Source organism: Muntiacus reevesi, chromosome 20 (assembly GCF_963930625.1).
Source record: "Muntiacus reevesi chromosome 20, mMunRee1.1, whole genome shotgun sequence".
NCBI lineage: Eukaryota > Metazoa > Chordata > Mammalia > Artiodactyla > Cervidae > Muntiacus > Muntiacus reevesi.
This window is the reverse complement of record NC_089268.1, coordinates 33,433,117-33,454,008: the sequence shown is the minus strand read 5'-3', so window position 1 is coordinate 33,454,008 and position 20,892 is coordinate 33,433,117. Positions and strand designations below refer to the sequence as shown.

Below are 20,892 nucleotides of genomic sequence, written 5' to 3'. Positions count from 1 at the left end.
TTGCCTGGGAAATCCCATGGACAGAGGAGCCTGGCTGGCTACCGTCCACGGGGTCAAAAAAGAGTCTGACACAACTTAGTAACTAAATGACAACAAGAGCCTTGAAGATATTTATAGTCTTTGATATATGCTCTACTATCACACTTAAATCTTTTCTATGAAAATAGGCAGGTGTTGGTAATATTTGTACAAAGATAGTAATTCTAGCGAACAATTAGAAAGCAATGTCAATAGGTTTTGATATAGTTATATGATGAAATATTATAGCTACTATGTGAAAAATCTAGTTTTGGAGGAACTTTTATTATCATGGGGACATTTTTATGATCCTATATTAATTCAAAGAAGTAGACTACCAAATCTTATCTACATAATATTATCCCAATTAATTTATACAACTATGTACGTAAATAAAAGTCTAGGAAGATATACTTCAAACTGTTAATGAGCGTTATATCTAGATGGTGTATTACAGAATTTTTAATGTCTCCTTTGCACTTTTTTATTTTACAAACAATCTTCAATAATATGTATCACAGAATGTATATGCACGCTAAGTCGCTTCAGTCATGTCCAATTCTTTTTGACCCTGGATGTGTAGCCCACCAGGTTCCTTTATCAATGGGATTCTCCACACAAGAAAACTGGAGTGGGTTGCCATGACCTTCTCCAGGGGATCTTCCCGACCTAGGGATAAAACTTGAGTCTTCTGCATTGGCAGGGGCTTCTTTACCACTAACACACCTGGGAAGCCCACGTATCACAGTAGATCTTATTCAAAAGCTAGTATTGAAATTTGCTTGTGGGTAATGCTGACTTATTTTTTCAGTAATAAACCACCAAAGTAAATGTCTTTTTCTGTATTAGTAGAAATTGTGCAAAAGAGAAGGTACATTTTTTTTTCTGAACCAAAAAGTTCATTCTGACTTAAAGAATGAAAATAGAATTGAGTTGAATTTGAAACAAAACACAGAGGTGATGTGCTATAAGCCTGGTGTACTGCAGTCCATGGGGTCACAAAGAGTTGGACACGACTGAGCAACTGAACTGAACTGATTGAAGATCTGATCATTGCAATTAATTATGCTTCTCCAAAAGTCAATTTCTCCTGTGCTATCCAATGAGTCAATTTGATATTCTCGCTTGATTCTTAATGTGAATGAGAGCATCGGCATAGATTAAGATGGATGTGTCTGCCATTTGTAACGGGTTTCCACAGGACATCTCCTCCCACCAGTTCCCTTCCTGACACTGACAGTTTCTAATTTTTGACACCCTAATGTCAAGTTGTCTCACAACCTCTGGTCCAAACCACTTATTAAGCCCTTAATTTCTGCTTTTCCTTCTTATTACCAAAAATTACTTATGAAAGCATTCAATGTCGAAAAGTTAGATAACCCTGAAGAGCTAAAAGAAAATAAAAATTCACAAATCATTCTGTCAAAACACTTTAACCACATTGCATAAATCCTATTTCCTGGACCTGTGAGCTCTTTGGGGATAAGATTCTTATCAAGTTTATCCTTTGTTTCCCTTGTCCCTAGAAAGTGCTCATTTCCTGGGTGTTTACTAATGGTGAAGGAAGGTGAAGAGGAGGAAGAAGAGAGGGGAAAAGGAAAGCATTTCTGGTCAGGCAACTACATGGAAAAAGGCCTGGTTGGAGGGATAAGCTCTGGTATTAAGAGAGGCTGAGGGGACACAGCCCTGCCTGATAAGAGGGATCAGGTGGAAAGTTATGGAAGAAAGTTTGTAGCAAATATGGCAAGACTGTGAAGGGTCCCAGCAGTTGACTGGAGAGTTTGTCTATAGCATGAGTTGGTAAGGGAGCAGACAAAAATCTATCTTACTACATGAAACAGCCCTGCATTCCTTTATTCTTTGAATCAAATAACTGATTTATAATGAAAGTTGGTGGCAAGAGGACCTACATATTAGACTTTTAAAAATGCTCTATAGCTATACAGAAATAAACCCATAAATTTAATGAGATTAGATACTTTTTACCTAGAGGAGGGTATGGCCACCCACTCCAGTATTCTTGCCTAGAGAATCCCCCTGGACAGAGGAGCCGGCGGGCTGCAGTCCATGGGGTCTCGAGGAGTTGGACACAACTGAGCAACTGATCGCAGTACAGCACAGATACTTTCTGAGGCACAAGTTACATGGAATAAAGTTCATCCTTTTTAGTGTCTAGTTCTATGAGTTTTGACAAATGCATATGTAGTATAACCCACATCACCATCAAGATTTAGAAGAGCTCCATCATGAAAAAAAGTTTCCCTCAGACCTCTTTGCAGTCAACCTCTCTATCCAGCCTTGGCAACCAAAGGTTTGTCTTCTGTCCTTATCATTTTGCTTTTCCCAGAATGTCATGTGAGTTGAATCATCCAGTGTGTAGCCTTTGGAGTCTAGGTTCTTTCATGTAATACATTTGAGGATAATCCATGTGGTTGCATGTATCTGTCCTTTTTTCTATTGCTGAGTAGTATCTCCATGTATAAAGGTACCACACGTTTGTTTAATCATCCATAATTTAAGGGCAATAGATTTCTTTTTAATATAACACAAATACTGTACCTTTGATCAGCCCAAATAAGATTTCTAAGTTTTAGAGATCTATTCACTAATTGTCAAAGACACCTGAAGACAGGAAAAAGAGAAAATCCAAGTACAGTATAATTTTGGAACTGAGTGTCACTGTCCAGTAGACTCATTTTCAGAGCAGTCAGAGAGAGGAAGAATGATTGAAGGTCTTCAGTACTGTGCCCTGGAGTGGCCTGACCCACCACAATGTTCCTCAAGGACACGGAAAGCTATTTTCTGAGCTTCTAGCTGCATATTTGAAAAATGAAGTTGCTATCCTTTTTAGGTTTACAACATCCTTGGAGACCAAGGGTGACTCTAGGTTAAATATCATTAGGTGAGTGATGAGACGTGTGATCATAATGGAGGGAAGAAGAACCAAGAAAGAAAGAGAAGACAGGCGGGGGAGGAAGGGAGTGGACAGGGAGGGTGGAGGTGTGTCTGGCTCTCCACTGAACTGGCATGGGAGGTCCTCTCTACCTCATGCCCCCTGCCCCCACCCACTGGTTCTGGTGCTCAAATGGGTGGTGGGAGTTCTGAGAATCTGATCTAAGATATAGCCAAAGGAGAAATGGATCATTTAAAGGCTTCTACTTATTTAGTGGTTTGATTCTCCTAGACAAAGAATTCAAAAAAATGGCATGCGTGGTAAGTCACTTCAGTCGTGTCCGACTCTTTGTGACCCCATGGACCAGAGCCCCCCAGGCTCCTCTGTCCGTGGGATTCTCCAGGCAAGGATACTGGAGTGGATTGCTATGCCCTCCTGCAGGGGATCTTCCTGACCCAGTGTTCAAACTCACCTCTCTTACATCTCCTGCATTGGCAGGCAGGTTCTTTACCACTAGTGCAATAGTGTTTAAATTTTCTGCTATTTGCAGATAATACCTTGGGTTTATATAGAAACTTCCTATTGAACAACAGTGGTCTGGGAGGCCAGAACTGGGGGAGGACACTGGCTTCCCTGGTAGCTCAGACAGAAAAGCGTCTGTCTACAATGCGGGAGACCCGGGTTCAATCCCTGGGTTGGGAAGATCCGCTGGAGAAGGAAATGGCAACCCACTCCAGTATTCACACCTGGAAAATCTCATAGACCAAGGACCTGGCAGGCTACAGTCCACAGGGTCGTAAAGGGATGGACATGACTGAGCAACTTCACTTTCACTTTCCAAAAAATTATAGAAAACAAAAAGAAAGCTCATTCTATTCCCCTCATTTCCACTCTGGGAATACTTGTGCCTTAAAAGGAGGGAAATGTAAAAGGTCTTTGGAATTTAAACTGAATTTCTAAAGACAAAGAAATTATCCTTTTACTCTTTTCAGAATATAATTGATTAAAATAAAACTTAGTTGCTGGAATTAGGAAGACCACATGTTTGTCTAAAGAAAATGCACACAGGGTTTAAAAAGATATACTTCCTATGATGTGATGAACACGAATATTTCAACAAGGCTTTGGAAACACGGATTTTGGACTTTAAGGAGCCATCACTCCCCCCACACCGGCCCTCCAGTGAGTCACTTTCGTTCAAGAAGAGTAAGAAGTAGATTTTACTAGAAGTCAAGAATCAGAGCCATGGGAGACTGAAACTTGGGCTTGAATGGGAAGACTGGGATATATTGATGAGCTTCTTTCTGACTCTAAGTGATGTTTTCTTTGTCCTTTATCACAAGGTATTTTGAAGTCAAATTCTAAGCATATTCATGAATGAAAGAAACTGAAGAAATTGCCTGGGATTAAGAGTTACAAAGACTTGGTTTCTGAGTCACAGGTGAGCCATTTTTGAAAGGACTGTGTTCAGAAAGACAGTTTCATAAATGAATGCTATGTATAGGTAAAATTAAAGGTAAAAAAAGTATAAAATGCTACATAAGAGGTTTTTTTTAATTTCCTAGTGCTGTATGGTTAATCAAGGGCTATTGTGTGTGGAAGAGAGGGAAGTTGCTTCCACTGCTTGTATTTGGCTGTTAGTGCACTTTTATTAGATATTTATATGGCTGTGCATTTCACCACAAGTTGAATGGAGGGCTGAGTTCCATTATTTCAAGTCTCACAGGTTCATATTTATGAAATTCACACAAAGATAAGCTAAAGTCGACCTTGCTTAGCAGATAGAAATGAAGGCCTGAAGGGTAGATTGAAGAGATTGATCTTTTAGAGCACTTTGGAAGATCAATATGCAAACAATGACAACACTAATTATAAATCCTTCTTGTTTCTCCTGAAAAACAAGAAACCTCAGAATTTCTGGAGACATGAATTTTGTTACTCTATTTTGAATTGCTGTAAATTTCTCTTTTTACTGTCCATTTTTAAAAGGGAAAAAAATCAATGTATACTTTTAAAGAAACCATTTGTATGAATTTAGAGGATGAATTCCCCAGCAATTTCTTCATTGTGGCATCTTGGATGTTTCAGTTGTGGTATGTGAACTCTTAATTGAGATTTATGGGATGAAGTCCCCTGACCAGGGATTGAACTTTGAACCTGGGCCCCCAGGAATGGGATCTCGAAGTCCTAGCCATTGGACAACCAGGAAGTCCCCTCCCCATCAATTTCTTTGACTTGGTGACCCTTGGTATTATGTAGATTACAGTTGTCTTAAGTGAAAGATCTTGACAATTTTAGAGAGAGTAAACAGAGGAATATAAAGAAATATAAAGAATATAAAGAAAGACTATAAATAAAGCTGAGCACCGAAGAATAGATGCTTTTGAACTGTGGTGTTGGAGAAGACTCTTGAGAGTCCCTTGGACTGCTAGGAGAAACCAATCAATCCTAAAGGAGATCAGTCCTGAGTGTTCACTGGAAGGACTAATGCTGAAGCTGAAACTCCAATACTTTGGCCACCTGATGCGAAGAACTGACTTATTGGAAAAGACCCTGATGCTGGGAAAGATTGAAGGAAGGAGGAGAAGGGGACGACAGAGGATGAGATGGTTGGATGGCATCATTGACTCCATGGACATGAGTCTGAGCAAGCTCCAGGAGTTGGACAGAGAAGCCTGGCATGCTGCAGTCCATGGAGTTGCAAAGAGTTGGACATGACTGAGTGACTGAACTGAACTGACTGAGGCTCGGGATGGCCACGTCACAAATGGCAGACTAGGAGCGGAGCCCCTTCTGAGTACGGAAAAGGTCATCTTCCTGTGAGCATAGGAACGGCCTTGAACAGAGTTTCTGCGGGGGAGGAAAGGGGCCCTTGAGTGCTGGCCACCACAACCTGGTGTGATTTTAGGTCTCACTCTGCTCTGTTCTATGCTTCAAAGAGCCACCTGGGAAGGCACAGTGGTCAGAAACCACCGCCAGGGAAACTCACTAAACAGGTGGGAAGAGGCAAGTTCCCTGGGTCAAGGGGTCTCTAAACAGGGCTGGGGCCCTGGAGGCAGTGGAGCTTCCGGTTGTGGAGGGGAGGCTGGGGGTGGTCGGCTTTCACTTGCTTTTGGAGAAGCAAAGTGGGGACACTGTCTGGCCAAGACAAGCCCTAGCTCTGAGCCTAAGGGGGCTGGGTGTTCAGGTTTCTTTCTGAGTGGTCCTCACCACCCCTGTCTGGCCTAGAAAAGAATCCAGGGACTCAGGGTAGATATTTCATAGATTTTAACGTTTGGTCGGCGTTTCCCCTCTGTATATTTCTCAATCACCTCTACATTTAGCACAGCACGGGAAGACAACAAATACCTCTCCGACTGCAGTCAGACCTCAGCAGCCCTGCAATCCACCTTCAGGAGACTCCCAGAGCTGTGTGCATTAAAACTGGACCCACATTCTGAGATGTGGGGAAGCATGGTAAGATGGATTTTTCTGAATAGACAGTGCAGGAAGCTGGGAAAATGACTAGATTGAGAGCTGATTTGGGACTGAGCCCTGGAGACAAAGATTCTCGCCATGAAAACCACTTCGGACCTGTAGAGAAATGACTTTGAATCTTGGCTCTGTTCTGCCACTCAGTAGCCCTTCAATTTCTCTGAGCCTCAAAGTCCTCGCCTGCTAAGGACCCACCTCGAAGGGTTGGGATCAGGAGTAAATGAAAGAATGACTCATCGAGTGCCTGGCACAGTGCCGGGAAGTGCTGATAAGTGAGGAGTGGCCGGAAGAGGGTTTGGTTTGATGTGGGAAGAGGAAAGGTGAGACTTGGACTGTGTCTAGGGACTGAGAGGCCATCATTTCCTAACACAACCTGAGGCAGGAGAATCCTGGAAGCAGTTACCTCGGAAGAGGTGTGGTAAGAAGGGGTGCACAAAAAATCAAGTGCAAACATCTGGCTCGGGCAAAAAAGAAAGAATATTAACTGCATGGTGAGGGTGAGTGGTCTGACTGATGTCTCCCAGACGATGAGAGGCAAGACCCGAAAACAAATCCCAAGTCCTTGGTGGGGACACTCACATCCGCCCTCCACATTACCTTCTCAAGATGATACAGAAATGGAGACCACATTAAGAGTAAAGGGTGGGGGAAAAAAAATGTAGTCTCTCCCTGAAGATTATGCTGCTCATCTTAAAACCAGGCAACTTCATTTTAGCTGTGGAGGAGGCAGAAGGAAGTTGATGTCTAGTCCTTTGAGAGAGTGATAACGATGTGTGGGCTGCTCAGTTAAAAGCTAGACTAAAAGCCTAAAGCTAAACTGCACGATTTCCTGAAGAAATCAACGGGTTCTTTCACTCTTTTCCTTCTGTGTGTGGGATGTTATTATTTTAGAAGCGAAAGGCAGAATTTTAACTCGCATTAGGGAAAGAAAATGGAGGGAGAAAGAATGTGCCAGTCAGAGATCTTCAGCCCCAGCAGGACTCCTGGCTCCTGTGCGACTGTGTCCGAGCTTGTCAAGGCCAGTAGGGCCTCCACAGAGAACCGGCTTCCCTCGCTCCCATTCTGGTTCTCACCTCCCCTTGCCTCTGCTCCTCTGTGTCGGCCTGGATTTAGGTCTCACATTGAGAAAAACAGCCCCTGACTTGTGTATGGGTTCTGCAATCACATTCAGTCTCACAGAAAAAAAGGCAGGGTTGATACCTTCTGAACCAGAATCATTTACTGCAGTTAGTTAAAAGGTAAATAAAGTATCCCTGAGTAGTTCCTACTAATACTCCCAGAGCACAGACAAGACACGTCAGGACTCCGGAGAGGTTCCTTGTCCCTAATTTGCCTAGAGCTTCTGGAGACGGGAACAGAGCTAGGAGGACCATGGAGACCTCAGGGGCTGTCCACTACGGTAACCACTGTTTGCCCAGGCTTTTTGGTGATCAGAGATTTTATCACCTGCACACGATTATACCTTATAAAAATACATCCAATAATAGATCTTACTCTGCAGTGAAGATGCACAAATGTGCATGCAACAACACGGATGAATCTTGAATGTATTAGGCTAAACGAAAGACGCCAGACTCAGAAGGCTACAGATTCCATGTAGAAAACATTCTGAAAAAGATAAAACTATCAGAACAGAAAACAGACCACTGGTTGATGCAGGCTTGGGTTGACTACAAGGGAGCATGAGGGAACGTCTGAGGTGGTGGAACTTTTCCTATCTTGATTGTTGTGGTAGTTACACTATAGTTGTTTACCAACACACACACATGCATGCGTGCTGAGTTGCTTCAGTCGTGTCCGACTCGGTGCTATCTCCTGGACTGCAGCCCACCAGGCTCCTCTGTCTGTGGGATTCTCCAGGCAAGAATACTGGAGTGGGTTGCTGTGCCCTCCTGCAGGGGATCTTCCTGACCCAGGAATCAAACTGGCATCTCTTACATCTAACCTGCATTGGCAGGCAGGTTCTTAACCACTAGCGCCACCTGGGAAACCCAAGACTATACACTAAAAAAATGGATGTAAATTAAACCTCAAAAAACTTGATTAATTTTTTTTAAAGAACCATTAACAAAGATTAAAAGACATATATATATATTGAAGTATTTAGAGTGAAGTGTATGGATGTCTGTAACTAACTTTAAAAGCATTTTTTTTTTTTTAATTTTTGGCTGTGCTACAGGCCTTGTGGGATCTTAGTTTCCCAGCCACAGATTGAACACAGGTCCGAACCAGTGATAGCATGGAAACCTAACCACTGGACAGCCAGAAAATTCCCTGAAAGCACTGAAAATAAGATTTATTGATGGATTGATAGAGAGATGGATATATGGATAGGTATAAGATAAATATAGTAAAATATTAGTGGTAGAATCTAAATGGTAGTTATTTGGATAGTCCCACTATAGTTCTTTCAACCTTTCTGTATGTAAAAATTGTGCTTATGAAACCTTGGAAAACATTTAAAAATACATCTAACACATTCCTTCATCATCTGTACCACTTAGAGGGTGCTTTCAGGCCCACAAAATTGCTTTCATAGTTTCTGACAGCTCAAAGAAGCATCTTTTCTCTCCCTTTGAAACCATCCTGACAGAAGTAAAGCTTCCTCTTGGTCCACAGGGGGGAATCTCCTGAGATTATTTGCAGGCTCATTTGCATGTATTTGCTATCCTCCCGTTAACACAATATTAGCAAGTAAGTCCTTTATGGCTTTTTGTCACTTGCTTGAACACTGAAGAATTGACTTAATTTGACTCTATTCATACAAAAACCTCAGGGAACAAAGCTCTGGGCAGCAGCAATTCAGATGGCTAGCAAATATCCCAGACTCTGTTTTTCTTGATCTTGCCTAACTCTTTTTGGGGGGAGGCTCTGGTTTAAGATGCCTCTTTCCATTACATTCTATGTTGAAGATCCATGCTAATCTACCCAGCCATAAGCACAAGGGCATCCTAGTATCTTGCAAACCAGGTACCAACCTGTGATGGGATAAGGAATGGTTGGACTTGTGTTCAGATCACCCTTCATTGTGGTGGGGGATGAAAAGATTTACCCTTTATAGAGTGTGTAGGGATACTTTTCTGAGAGTAGATACACAAACCCACTCCTGATTACCCTGACCTTTTAAATACTCCACATTATCATCTGAGTACAGACAGTGCAGCGCAGCATGGCTGAAAAGTCAGAGACAACCAGGTTATGTGAAAATTAAGTGGACTGTGCAGTCCCTATCCAATTCAATCCACTTTTATAATTATGATAATTTTTAAGGTATATTTCAGTGAATCAGATTAGATACATTCAAAATGCCCAAACTCTGCAGGCCTCCATTTGAATTTGGCTGTATCGATCCAGTCTAAAGATTATTTATGGATACTGACTGTCAGAAAAGTACTCAAGTTATGTTGTTAAATGAAACAAGCAAGTTGCAGAACGGAGCTTATGAAAATAACATATTGATCATATTTCAGAAAAAGAAATGGGAGCACTGTGCTGTATGATGAGGGGGCTGGGAATTCTAGATGACTTTCCCCCGCTCTCTTACATGTTTGTTTGTTTTTTTTTTTTAAAGAAGATTTACTTATATATGGCTGTGCTGGGTCTTCGGTGCTGCACCCAGGCTTTCTCTTGTTGCGGTGAGTGGGGGCTACTCTTCGTCGCAGTGTGTAGGTTCTCACTGCAGTGGCTTCTCCTGTTGCCGAGCAGAAGCTCTAGGCACTTGGGCTTCATTAGTTGTGTCCTGCGGCATGTGGAATCTTCCTGGACCAGGGACCAAATCCATGCCCCCTGCATTGGCAGGCAGATTCTTCACCACTGAGCCACCAGGGAAGCCCTCTTATGTGTTTTTGTATTGTGTGGTTATTATACAACAAAGATGTAATAGTTTTGTATCAGATCAAAACAAACTAAAGACGTTTATTTTTTAGAGCTAGTGCACACTCATCGTGTCTTTACGACTGGGGTCTGTGTCTGTACCCAAACATACAAACGCATTCCTACACAGTTAAACGATGTCTTGGATCTTGATATAGAAAAACTTGTACTCACACAGTGGCTTATTTTTAGGCTAAGATGGTTTCTATCCCCTAAGACTCTTCCCCTACCTCACCTACCCCAACCTAATACACTGGCTTAATGCTATGGAGAAAGTTTGCAGTTTTGGTAATTTTCTGCTTCCAACCAGAGTCCAAGATGTTATTCCAGTGATTAACTTTTGGGTTCTTTAGATCTGTCCACCAACAACCAATCTGAGGATTAAAGGCTTTAAGACCCGCCATCAAGCTCCGAGTCCTCTAATCCCACTGCTGTTTACATTTTTTTAATTTTGGTTCAGTTCAGTTCAATCACTCAGTCGTGTCTGACTCTTTGTGACCCCATGAATCGCAGCACGCCAGGCCTCCCTGTCCATAGTTGTATTCAAATGCGTTGCTTCTTCCTCTCCTTCCTCTTTTCCTCCACACCCTCTCTTTTGTCCACCCTTGGCTGGAGACAGCTAAAATATCTGTCCAGGTCAATGTACATAAAAAGAGAGCACTTTCTCAATCAACAGAACCCCCTTGAGTTATTCAAAGTGTCCCCTGTTCTCAGGTTTCCAGTCCTTTTTCTCCTGGACAGTATAAGCTGGAACGGGGCATTTGGCGGTGGCACTCCAGACTCAATTGTTCAGGCAGGAAGGACGAGGATTGGGCTCCCATAGAAATAACTAATCGTCTGGATGGTGAGAAAATAGGTAATGTCATGTTTGAAGCGATGTAACTAATTCTTACACCAGTATGATGAATATTACTAGGCTCCCTACAACAAAATACAGTCAAATTCTCAGTAACTAGAGAAAAGCTGGTAAACAGGATGTGGAACTGGGGAGAAACTCAGGCCCTGGGGGACTGGCCTACCTGCTGTCTGGGTTGAGGCTGTTCATGTGCAACTTTAAGAGGTGGCTAGATCGAAACCTGGGCTTCCCTGGTGGCTCAGTGGTAAAGAATCTGCCTGCCAATGCAGGAGACTTTGGTTCAATCCCTGGGTTGGGAAGATACCCTGGAGGAGGAAATGGCAGCTCACTCCAGTATTCTTGCCTGGGAAATCCCAAGGACAGAGGAGCCTGGCTGGGAACTACAGTTAATGGGGTTGCAAAGAGTCAGACTGAATATGTAGCACGCATGCAGACTGAAACCTAGGATAATACATGATCTGTGGATCATAGAAATGTTCTTGAAGGCTTCTTTACTTGCTTTTTTTATACTTGGGGTGACCTCTTGCTCACCTTCTCCCAAGTCTTTAAGCTTATAGCTTTCAAGGAAACAGAAATCAAGAAAGGAACTCATGGGGTATAAGGCAGGACAGAGCCACCATGGAAAACAGTATGACGTTTCCTTTGAAAACTTAAAACAGAGCTGCCATATGATTCAGTGATCCCACTCCTGGACATGTATCCAGAGGAAACTCTAATTCCAAAAGATACATCCACCCCAATGTTCACAGAAACACTATGTACAATAGCCAAGACATGGAAGAAACCTAAATGTATACTGACAGATGAGTGGATAAAGGAGATGTGGTACATATATACAATGGAATATTAGCCACAAAAAAGAACTAAATAATGCCATTTGCAGCAACATAGATTGACCTTGAGATTAACATACTAAGTGAAGTAAGTCTAACAGAGAAAGAAAAATGAAACAAAATCACTATATGTGGAATCTAAAAAAATGATGCAAATGAACATACAAAGCAGAAACAGAAAACAAACGTATGGTTACTAAAGGGGAAAGCAGGGGCTACATAGGGGGATAAACTAGGAGTTTGAGATTAGCAGATACAAACTATGTATAAAATAAACAAGTTTCTGCTTTATAACACAGAGAACTATATTCAATATCTCATAGTAAGCTATAATGGAAAAGAATATGAAATATATATATATATATATGTTCAGTTCAGTTCAGTCACTCAGTTGTGTCCAACTCTTTGCGACCCCATGGACTGTAGCATGCCAGGCTTCCCTGTCCATCACCAACTCAGAGCTTGCTCAAACTCATATCCATCGAGTTCGTGATGCCATCCAACCATCTCATCCTCTGTCGTCCCCTTCTCCTGCCTTCAATCTTTCCCAGCATCAGAGTCTTTACCAATGAGTCAGTTCTTCGCATCAGGTAGCCAAAGTATTGGAGTTTCTGCTTCAGCATCAGTCCTCCCAATGAGTATTCAGGACTGATCTCCTTTAGGATGGACTGGTTGGATCTCCTTTCAGTCCAAGGGACTCTCAAGAGTCTTCTCCAACACCACAGTTCAAAAGCATCAATTCTTCAGCGCTCAGCTTTCTTTATAGTCCAATTCTCACATACATACATATATATATACACACACACACACACATATCCATATATATCCAACTCTCACATCTATACACACACATACACACACAAACATACATGTGTAACTGAATCACTCTGCTGGACATCAGAAACTAACCCAATTTTGTAAATCAACTATACTTCAATTTTAAAAAAAGAACCAAGAAGACCACCTGAATCAGCAACAGGACCACAACAAATCTGACATTTGGGAGCAAGTCTAGTGACATCAAAACAAGGGCAACCAAATCAGGAAAGGCAACAATATGGCCTCTTCTCTGGTCTAGGATGCTTGGGTGTCTGTATCCAGGCTGAAAAGCTCAATCTACAGCCATATGGCTTCCCCAAGCTGGTGAAAAATCCTGAGGGTGAGGAGCCCTGGGGAGAAATGTGAGAGTCGTTCCATCCCGACAGCACGTCTGCCGACCCTCCCCAGATAACAGGTGAGCCAGGAAAGCCGATAGTCAGCCAGACTGCTCTGTAAGCCGATGCTGGGTCTTCGACAAGCACTAGTCATCTGCCAAGTGGGCGGCCCTGCGTGGAGGCAGGCGGCTGGGAAAGGTGCTCTGCATACTGCTCCATCCACAGGCCCCTCGGGGGCCTGCCCAGCACCAACCGTGGCCTCCGTTTCATCTGGTGACACAGAGGCATTTAGAAAAGACTCCAAGACCTTCTTATGAACAAGACTGCCTTCCAAAGCCACACTGCATAAGGAATAACCAGCTGGGTTCTTCTTACCTCGGGGTGTGGGAGAGCCGCCAATCCAGGAGAGCCCTCCTTCACACTCACACCTGCACTCCCAACCACTGTCCAGAGACAGGTCTGTGGAGCTCAGACTGCTGCCTATCGGTCCCCTTCATGCCCCATCACGATCAAGAAAACCATCACACCGAGTCAGGGAAAGGGCCAAACCAGACAACCAGACAGCCACGTCACATTAACACTGGGAAGGAAGTGACCAGTGGTATCTTGGGGACAGCAGCATTCCTGACTCCCAAACGTCTATCAGCTGTGTCACTGTTGTCCTTTCAGGGACAAGAGAACCCATCTCCATTCTTTCCCCCGGGCCCGCAGAGAGTGTCACCTGTAGCCTCCTCCATCGACGCTCTCCCCAGACGCGGCGCAAAGCAGTTAGTTCCCCTTGGCCTGTGCCACCTGCGTGCATTTACTTGTACTGCACACTGCCTGGGGATGCACCGCGGGCGGAAGACACCCTGGCTTCCCAGATCAGGAGTTAGCTGCACCCCCAGGAGCCAGAGTGGTTTTCCCCTGGCAGGACTGAGTTGCCTCCTGCCTCGCATAGTGCAAGCTGGCCAGAGAAGGAGGTGAAGTGGTGTGATGTTAGGAGCTGAGGAAGAGGGGGGCTGCCTTCTCCAGCATGGCATTTCCCTCCAGTCCAGAGCGTGGCGGGGCCCATGGCAGCCCCTTCACCCTGCGCCAAATGTCACCACTACCCCCCTCTCGGACCCCCAAGAGCTACCGCCGCCACGTCAAGCACTGTGCTAGGCACTTGACATACTTTACGTCTTTTAATTTTCCCAATAACACTGCAAGGTTGGTGTCATTATAACAACCATTTTGGGCTTAAGGAAGTGGACATTCTGAGAAGTAGAGGGACTGGTCCACAATAGCTAAAATGTAGCAGAGGGATGTGACCTCCCTGTTACCAATGTTTATACACTTCCCAGGTCTTCTCTCCTTTCACCATCTCTCAACTTTAGCAGACTCAAGGAAAGTCAGGGTCACTCTTATCTGTGCCCACCCCTCATGACCAGACCCTGCGCTGACACTGTCATCATTCAGAAAGCTGGGTGCCAGTTTTGTTCTATCTAGATCCCTTTGTACCTGGGGAGGGCTCAGGTAAGCAGCTTGATAAGGTTTTCAGGATGTCAGATAAGCACCTCCTCAAGATAACTGCCCACCATCACATCTTTGGGTCTTTCTCTGTCAGTATCTTTTACTTTTATTTTTTTCTTTAGACACTTGATTTAATTGATGGCTTCTTTTAAAATTCAAATATCCCTAGGAAGGACATTACAGCTCATACATTGGTTTCATTATTTTCCACCCCGCACAACTATAGACTGTAAATCATGTAAATATCTCATTACAGACTCTGGCAGTGAGAAGAAGAAGTGAGAGAGACTAGGGGAAATTGCTCTTTGGGGGTCACTGCTTCAATATGAATATATGTTTGATTGAATTCAAACATTTTCAAGTACACTAGGTGCCAGAAGTTTTGCTAAGGGTTACAGGCTTTAGAGGAGCACATTAAGAATTGTGTTCTACCTGGGAGATGTGAATACAAACTATGTATTAAATCATATTAGGGAATCATCATTCATTTTATTAGGCAGTTACGTAGAAAAAGGCCCTTAGTTTTTAGAGATGCTCTTACTAAAATATTTAGAGTTGAGATGTCATAAAGTCTGCAATTTATTTTAAACTATTTCAGCAGGAAAACAGATGAAGCAAATGTGGCAAAATGTTAATGACTGTTAAATTAGATGATGGGTATATGAGATTCATTATATTATTTTCTCTACTTTCCTGAACATCTGAAAAATTTTCACGGTAAAAAGTAAAAAAGAAAAACAAAGCTTTCCAGAAGCACAAAATCAAAGTTCGATTGCAAGGATGACAAATGGTTTTGTAGCAAGCAGAATTCTAATCTGGCCCAATGATTCCTGCCCCTGGTGTATGTGCTCTGTATAATTTCCTTATGTAGAGTGTGGGCAAGGTTTGTGAATATGATGAGGTTTTACTTCATGATTAGGTTTCAGTATATGGCAAAGATTTAAAAATTTACACATGTAATTAACGTCCCAGATCAGTTGATTTTGAACTAAGCAAAAGGGAAGTTGCCCTGGGGGGCCTGGCCTAATCAGACGATTCCTTTGAAGGCGAGGTTACAAGCAGCAACAGACACTCTCTAGTTGGCCTTACGGAAGCAGAACCGCCACGCTGTGGAGAGGTCCCTGTGGCAGGGAATAATGGGTAGAGAACAGTGGATAAGCCTTTGCTCATCCCTCAGTCTCAAAACCACAGGGAACTGAATTCTGCAAACAACCACTGAACTCAGAGGAAGACCCTGAGTTTCAGAAGAGACTGTGACCTTGGCTAACACCCTGACTGCAGCATTGGGAGACCCTCAGCAAAAGACACAGCTAATTCATAACCAATCTCCTGACTCACGGAAACTGAGATAATAAATGTATGTGGTTTTCAGACAATAAGCTTGTGATGATTTGTTGTGAAGCAATAGAAAAAGCAAATTCACATTTCAACTGTTGTGGCAAGTCTAACTGATTACAAATAGCACCATTACGTTGGAAAGGATTCTAAGACTGGGCATAGCCTCCTTGGGGGGCGGGGGGAAGACATAGAGAAAGTTGCAGTTGATTAGCAATGTCTGCACGGGCATGAAAGGGGTGAGTTGTACCATGTGTATCACTTATTGCCATTCAAGGTTGCTTGTTGTATTTAAGGAAAAAAGAGTTATTTTCTGTTTTTTTCCCTCAATGACAGGAAAACCCCAAGCGGCAACAATGCCAGGGTCTCCTAGGGTCACCAAGTTAGAGGGGATGTTAACCTGTGAGGAAGGCCTCAGAGAAAAAGGACCGAAAAGTTATCCAACACAGATCCTAGCAACTGATAAACAACGTCTAGGATGAGCCTTGCAGGCTGGTGTTTGCAGTGAAGGCTTCTCCATTGTTCCTTCCCTCTTCACTGTCTCCACTCTTTCTCCTTTCCATGGCCTCTAATTCTCTGCCTTCAGACATGCTAAAGGGTCCCATGAGCTGGATCCTGCTGCTATTTCTAACTCACTCTGACCCTAATACAGCAGGTCAGAATCCCTCCTTCCTCAGACACATACGCCAAAGAAGTCAGAACTAGCTTGCTGAATGCTGAGCTTGGATTAAACACTTATTAACACATCATTGTTTCATATTAAATCCATGCAGACATCGTATCACAGTACCCAGATGTTAGTTTCATAATTTAAGTGAAGTTGGTACAATGAAGCAGGCCGTTCTCCCAAGTTATTGTTTTTAGAGGGAAGGCTTGATCCCTGGGTCAGTACATAACAATGCAGATCACACTCTATCCTTTTTCGGTGGCACATCCCACAGCAAAGATGTCCTAATCTAAGGGACCACAAAAACTGGAATTTAAAATCAAGGAGATGCAGATATAGTGGGGGAAGGAGAGAGTGGGACAAATAGAGAAAGTAGCATCGACATATATACACTACCGTGTGTAAAGTAGATAGCTGGTGAGAAGTTGCTATATAACATAGGGAGCCCAGTTTCGTGCTCTGTGATGACCTGGAAGGGTGATATGGCGAGAGGGAGGGAGGCTCAGGAGGGAGGTGATATATGTATAATTATGGCTGAATTGCGTTGTTGTATGGCAGAAACCAACACAACACTGTAAAGTGTTCCTGCCAATTAAGGAATAAATTTAAATAAATAAATAAAATCAAGGTAGGTGCAACTGAAAGAAGAACATGAATAAGGTGAAGACTGAAAAAATTAGCTTTTTCAATTACATTAAAGAAAGATTTTGCAGGTGCAATTCCTTGTATCCAGGTGCCATTTGGAATCCAACCAGCCCAGCTTGCCCTCCTAAGCTAGTAGATGGTCTTTATTTATGTTCCTAAACCACTCATTCATCATAATTGAACTGTCTTTTCCAGGGGCTTTTAACACATAAGAAAGGATCGCCAACATATAACTAGGCTTAAACACACGATGTGATGGGCCTTTAATGAGAACAACATCCAGCGCTTAAACCAGGGCTTGCTGGTCCACAGCGGTCACATTTTGCATTAGAGCATGCTCTTAGCTATATTTGCAATTTATAGAATTAACTTCCAATGTTTATACTTGAGAGTTTTCACTTAGAAAATAGTACTTTTTTTTTAAATAGTACTTTTCTTTTGCTTTTCTTGAAAAAAAAATGGGAAATCTGACAACCTGTCAGCACCCCCCATTCCTCATGCGAGCAATCTGATGGCACTGAATGGTGGGTGCCCTCCTAGACGAGTGCTTTCCCGTGTACCACAGTCTCCACCATGCCCTACTGCCTCCTCAGACTGAGGCCAAGTGGCAGTTATAATTTACCATCAAGGTTTCACTATTGTTTTTCCTACAGCAGAGATAAGAAGAGAATGAGCTATTCCTCATCACTATGACAACAGCCCTTTCATTCATTACCTTAGCAACCAGGCCCCTCTAACCATTTGAATTTGCTGACATCTGAGTTAAATACACCTTTCCAGCAATAGACATATACCAATTTGTTACTTACTGATTGACAGTGGTTTTGACACATACATCCTCAGAATGCTTTCTCTTTCTCAGATTACTTCAATACTAAACTCTCCCTTTTGATTACCTCACACCAGTCAGAATGGCCACCATCGAAAAGTCTACAAACAATAAATGCTGGAGAGGAGAAAAGGGAACCCTCCCACACTATTGGTGGAAATGTAATCTGGTACAGTCACTACAGAAAACCATACAGAGGCTTCTTGAAAAAACTAAAATAGAGCTACCACATGATCCAGCAATTCTACTCTTAAGCATATATCCAGAAAGATGAAAACTTTAATTTGAAAACACACATGTACCCCAATGTTCATGGCAGCACTATTTACAACAACCAAGACTTGGAAGCAACCGAAATACCCGTCAACATAGGAATGAAAAAGAAGATGTGGTACACACACAATATTATTCAGTCATAAAAAAGGAATGAAACATTGTCCATGGACGGACATAGAGATTGTCAGACTAAGTGAAGTAAGTCAGACAAAGAAAGACAAATATAATATCACTTATACATGCAATCTAAGAAAATAATACCAGTCAACTTATTTACAAAAGAGAAACAGACTCAGAGATACGGAAAACAAATTTATGATTACTAAAGGGGAGAAGGGAAGGAGAGGGATAAACTAGGAGTATGCAATTAATAGATACATACCACTATATATAAAATAAACAACAAGAGCCTACTGTATAGCAGAGGGAATTACAGTCAATATCTTGTAATAACCTATGATGGAAAAGAATCTGAAGTTGTATCACTGAAACTAACATAATACTGTAAGTCATTAATAAATAATAAATCCATGAATTAAATTAAACATTGCTTTTGGTTAGAGTTCCTCTAACTCAAGGGAACTCTTAGTATGAGTTTGATCATTTAAGAAACATATGATTGGGTCCTTACAGGAAATGTGACTTGCTGATCCCTGAGTTCCACGCATTCTAATTACACCACAGATACCTGTTTGATTCAGACATTGTGTTTTCCCCCTACTGTAAAAAACAAAAGTCCCGACCCACACAACCCCTTGGTTAGTATTCATATTTGCATTTTCTATCAAGGTGAAGAAATATAGAAAAGAAGCCCTCGCTTGTTACTTGAAACAAAGCGTGTTTAGTTACCTCTCATGAGGACAGAGCTGCTAGAAGGACACAGGAACAGAGAGGAGTGGGTGAAAATTAAGAAAAGACCATTGGGAGAGGAGGCAGGGCATGAAGGGGAAGGTGCAGGGGGCCGCTCGGAGTCCATTAGCAGGAGGTGCCCAAAGGTGTGTCTTGAGGAAGGGGTGGAGGGGGATGGTAGGGAGGAGAGGGGAGCGGGCAGCATCCGGACACTCACGGTTGAGCTGCCGCCTCCGGATCCGGTCCCTCCATGGCCTGTTTCTGATCCAGTGCAGTCGTGATGGTAACACCATGGTCCCAAAGTGAGGGTCTAACACCTCCTCATGGCTGGAGAACAAAAGTGCTCGCAGCGATACAGGAAGTCAAGGCCAGACGTACAAAAAAAAAAATTTTTTTTTTGAGCCCTGTTCTCTTTTTATATCCGAGGCTTCCGTTGACTTCTTTTATCTTGTAACTGGCCTTTTTTTCCCTTCCCTTAACTCCCGACTGGCCCGAAGGCAGCTGCTGCGCTGGGCTCCCCGGCTCCGGCCCCCTGTGCCATGTTTTATGCATGAAGATGATGGGCCGGTAATTTATTCGCGCTGAGATCGCAGGGCTCCTGTGTCTGCCCCACGTCAGAGGCTGGGGGAGGGCAGGTGTATCTGTCTGCAGGAAGAATGGCCTGAAATGGGGATCCCTCTCTGCAGGCGGGATTGAAGATCTGAGCTTGGCTGCCAGGACACGGGGCAGAGCGGCTGGAGCCCCAGTCAGGCAGTGCTGCTCTCCTTTTAAGGCACATGATTTATCTGCTCCTGGGTCTTCAGTGCCTAGGCTAGTGCCTGGCACAGTTTGCAAACAATAAATACTTGTTGACTAAATGAAGGTTCAGTGGTAACCAACATCAGGGCTTCACTGTGCCCACATGAATCCTTTATGTTCCCTGGCCTGCTACATTCACTATCCTCTAAATGCTCATTTGAACTTTCTCACCCATCCCATTACCCACACTTTCGTCTCCACCTGAGACCACACTCCCTCCTCACCTACCCATTCATGCTTCAAAATCTCATTTTCCTGGGAAGCTTTCCTGCACCCACACTGATGGGGCTAGCCCCCACACAGCTGTGCCTCTACACTCAGCATGCCTGGAAGGCCCTTCTGTGTTAGGACTTTTGTTTGTTTTCTGGTTTGTCTTAAGGTGCATGTCCAAACAGCGCATCAGCTACTTGGTGGCAAAGACTGTGTGTTCCTGTCCTGAGCCTGCAGTGGTCTGCGTGGGAAATTGGTGGCACTGAGGCATGGCTGGGGCAGCCTGAGCCTGCCTCCCCAAACCTCCACCAGCCCATCCTCAAGCCACACTAAATAAACACACAGTCTAACAAAATGCGTTGTATTGGCTATAATAACAGCCTCAATTTGTGAGTCCGGGGTGCCGCATCTGGCAGGGGAAGCGCTGTCTATGATTGATCGCTTACTCTGTTCAAGCTCCTCAGTGTGTGATGTCAGATCGCTCCAGACAGCAATTATTGATCAAAGCCTCAGGAATAGTCTTGCTAGAAGGTCAGGGCTGGAAAAAGTGATATTCAAGTTACCAAACTTAGCCCAAGATAATCCATAAGCCTGCTGAAGTCAGAAACTCTGCCCTCTGTCCTTTGTGTCCCTCCCGGTGCCACTGAGGCAAACCTGCTGGGGACTGGGGGGAGGGTGTGTCATGATT

The 20,892-nt window shown here is 43.3% G+C and overlaps 1 protein-coding gene across 1 annotated transcript in view; it reads right to left on the bottom strand.

Annotated features, from left to right (window-relative positions):
* Nucleotides 1-19,443, bottom strand: part of RIPOR2 (RHO family interacting cell polarization regulator 2) — a 207,897-nt gene extending 188,454 nt beyond the window's left edge. Inside the window, exon 1 of the mRNA XM_065913071.1 lies at nt 19,414-19,443. The gene's annotated coding sequence lies outside the window, so the exon portion shown is untranslated. The remainder of the gene's footprint in view (nt 1-19,413) is intronic.
* Nucleotides 19,444-20,892: the final 1,449 nt, after the last annotated feature.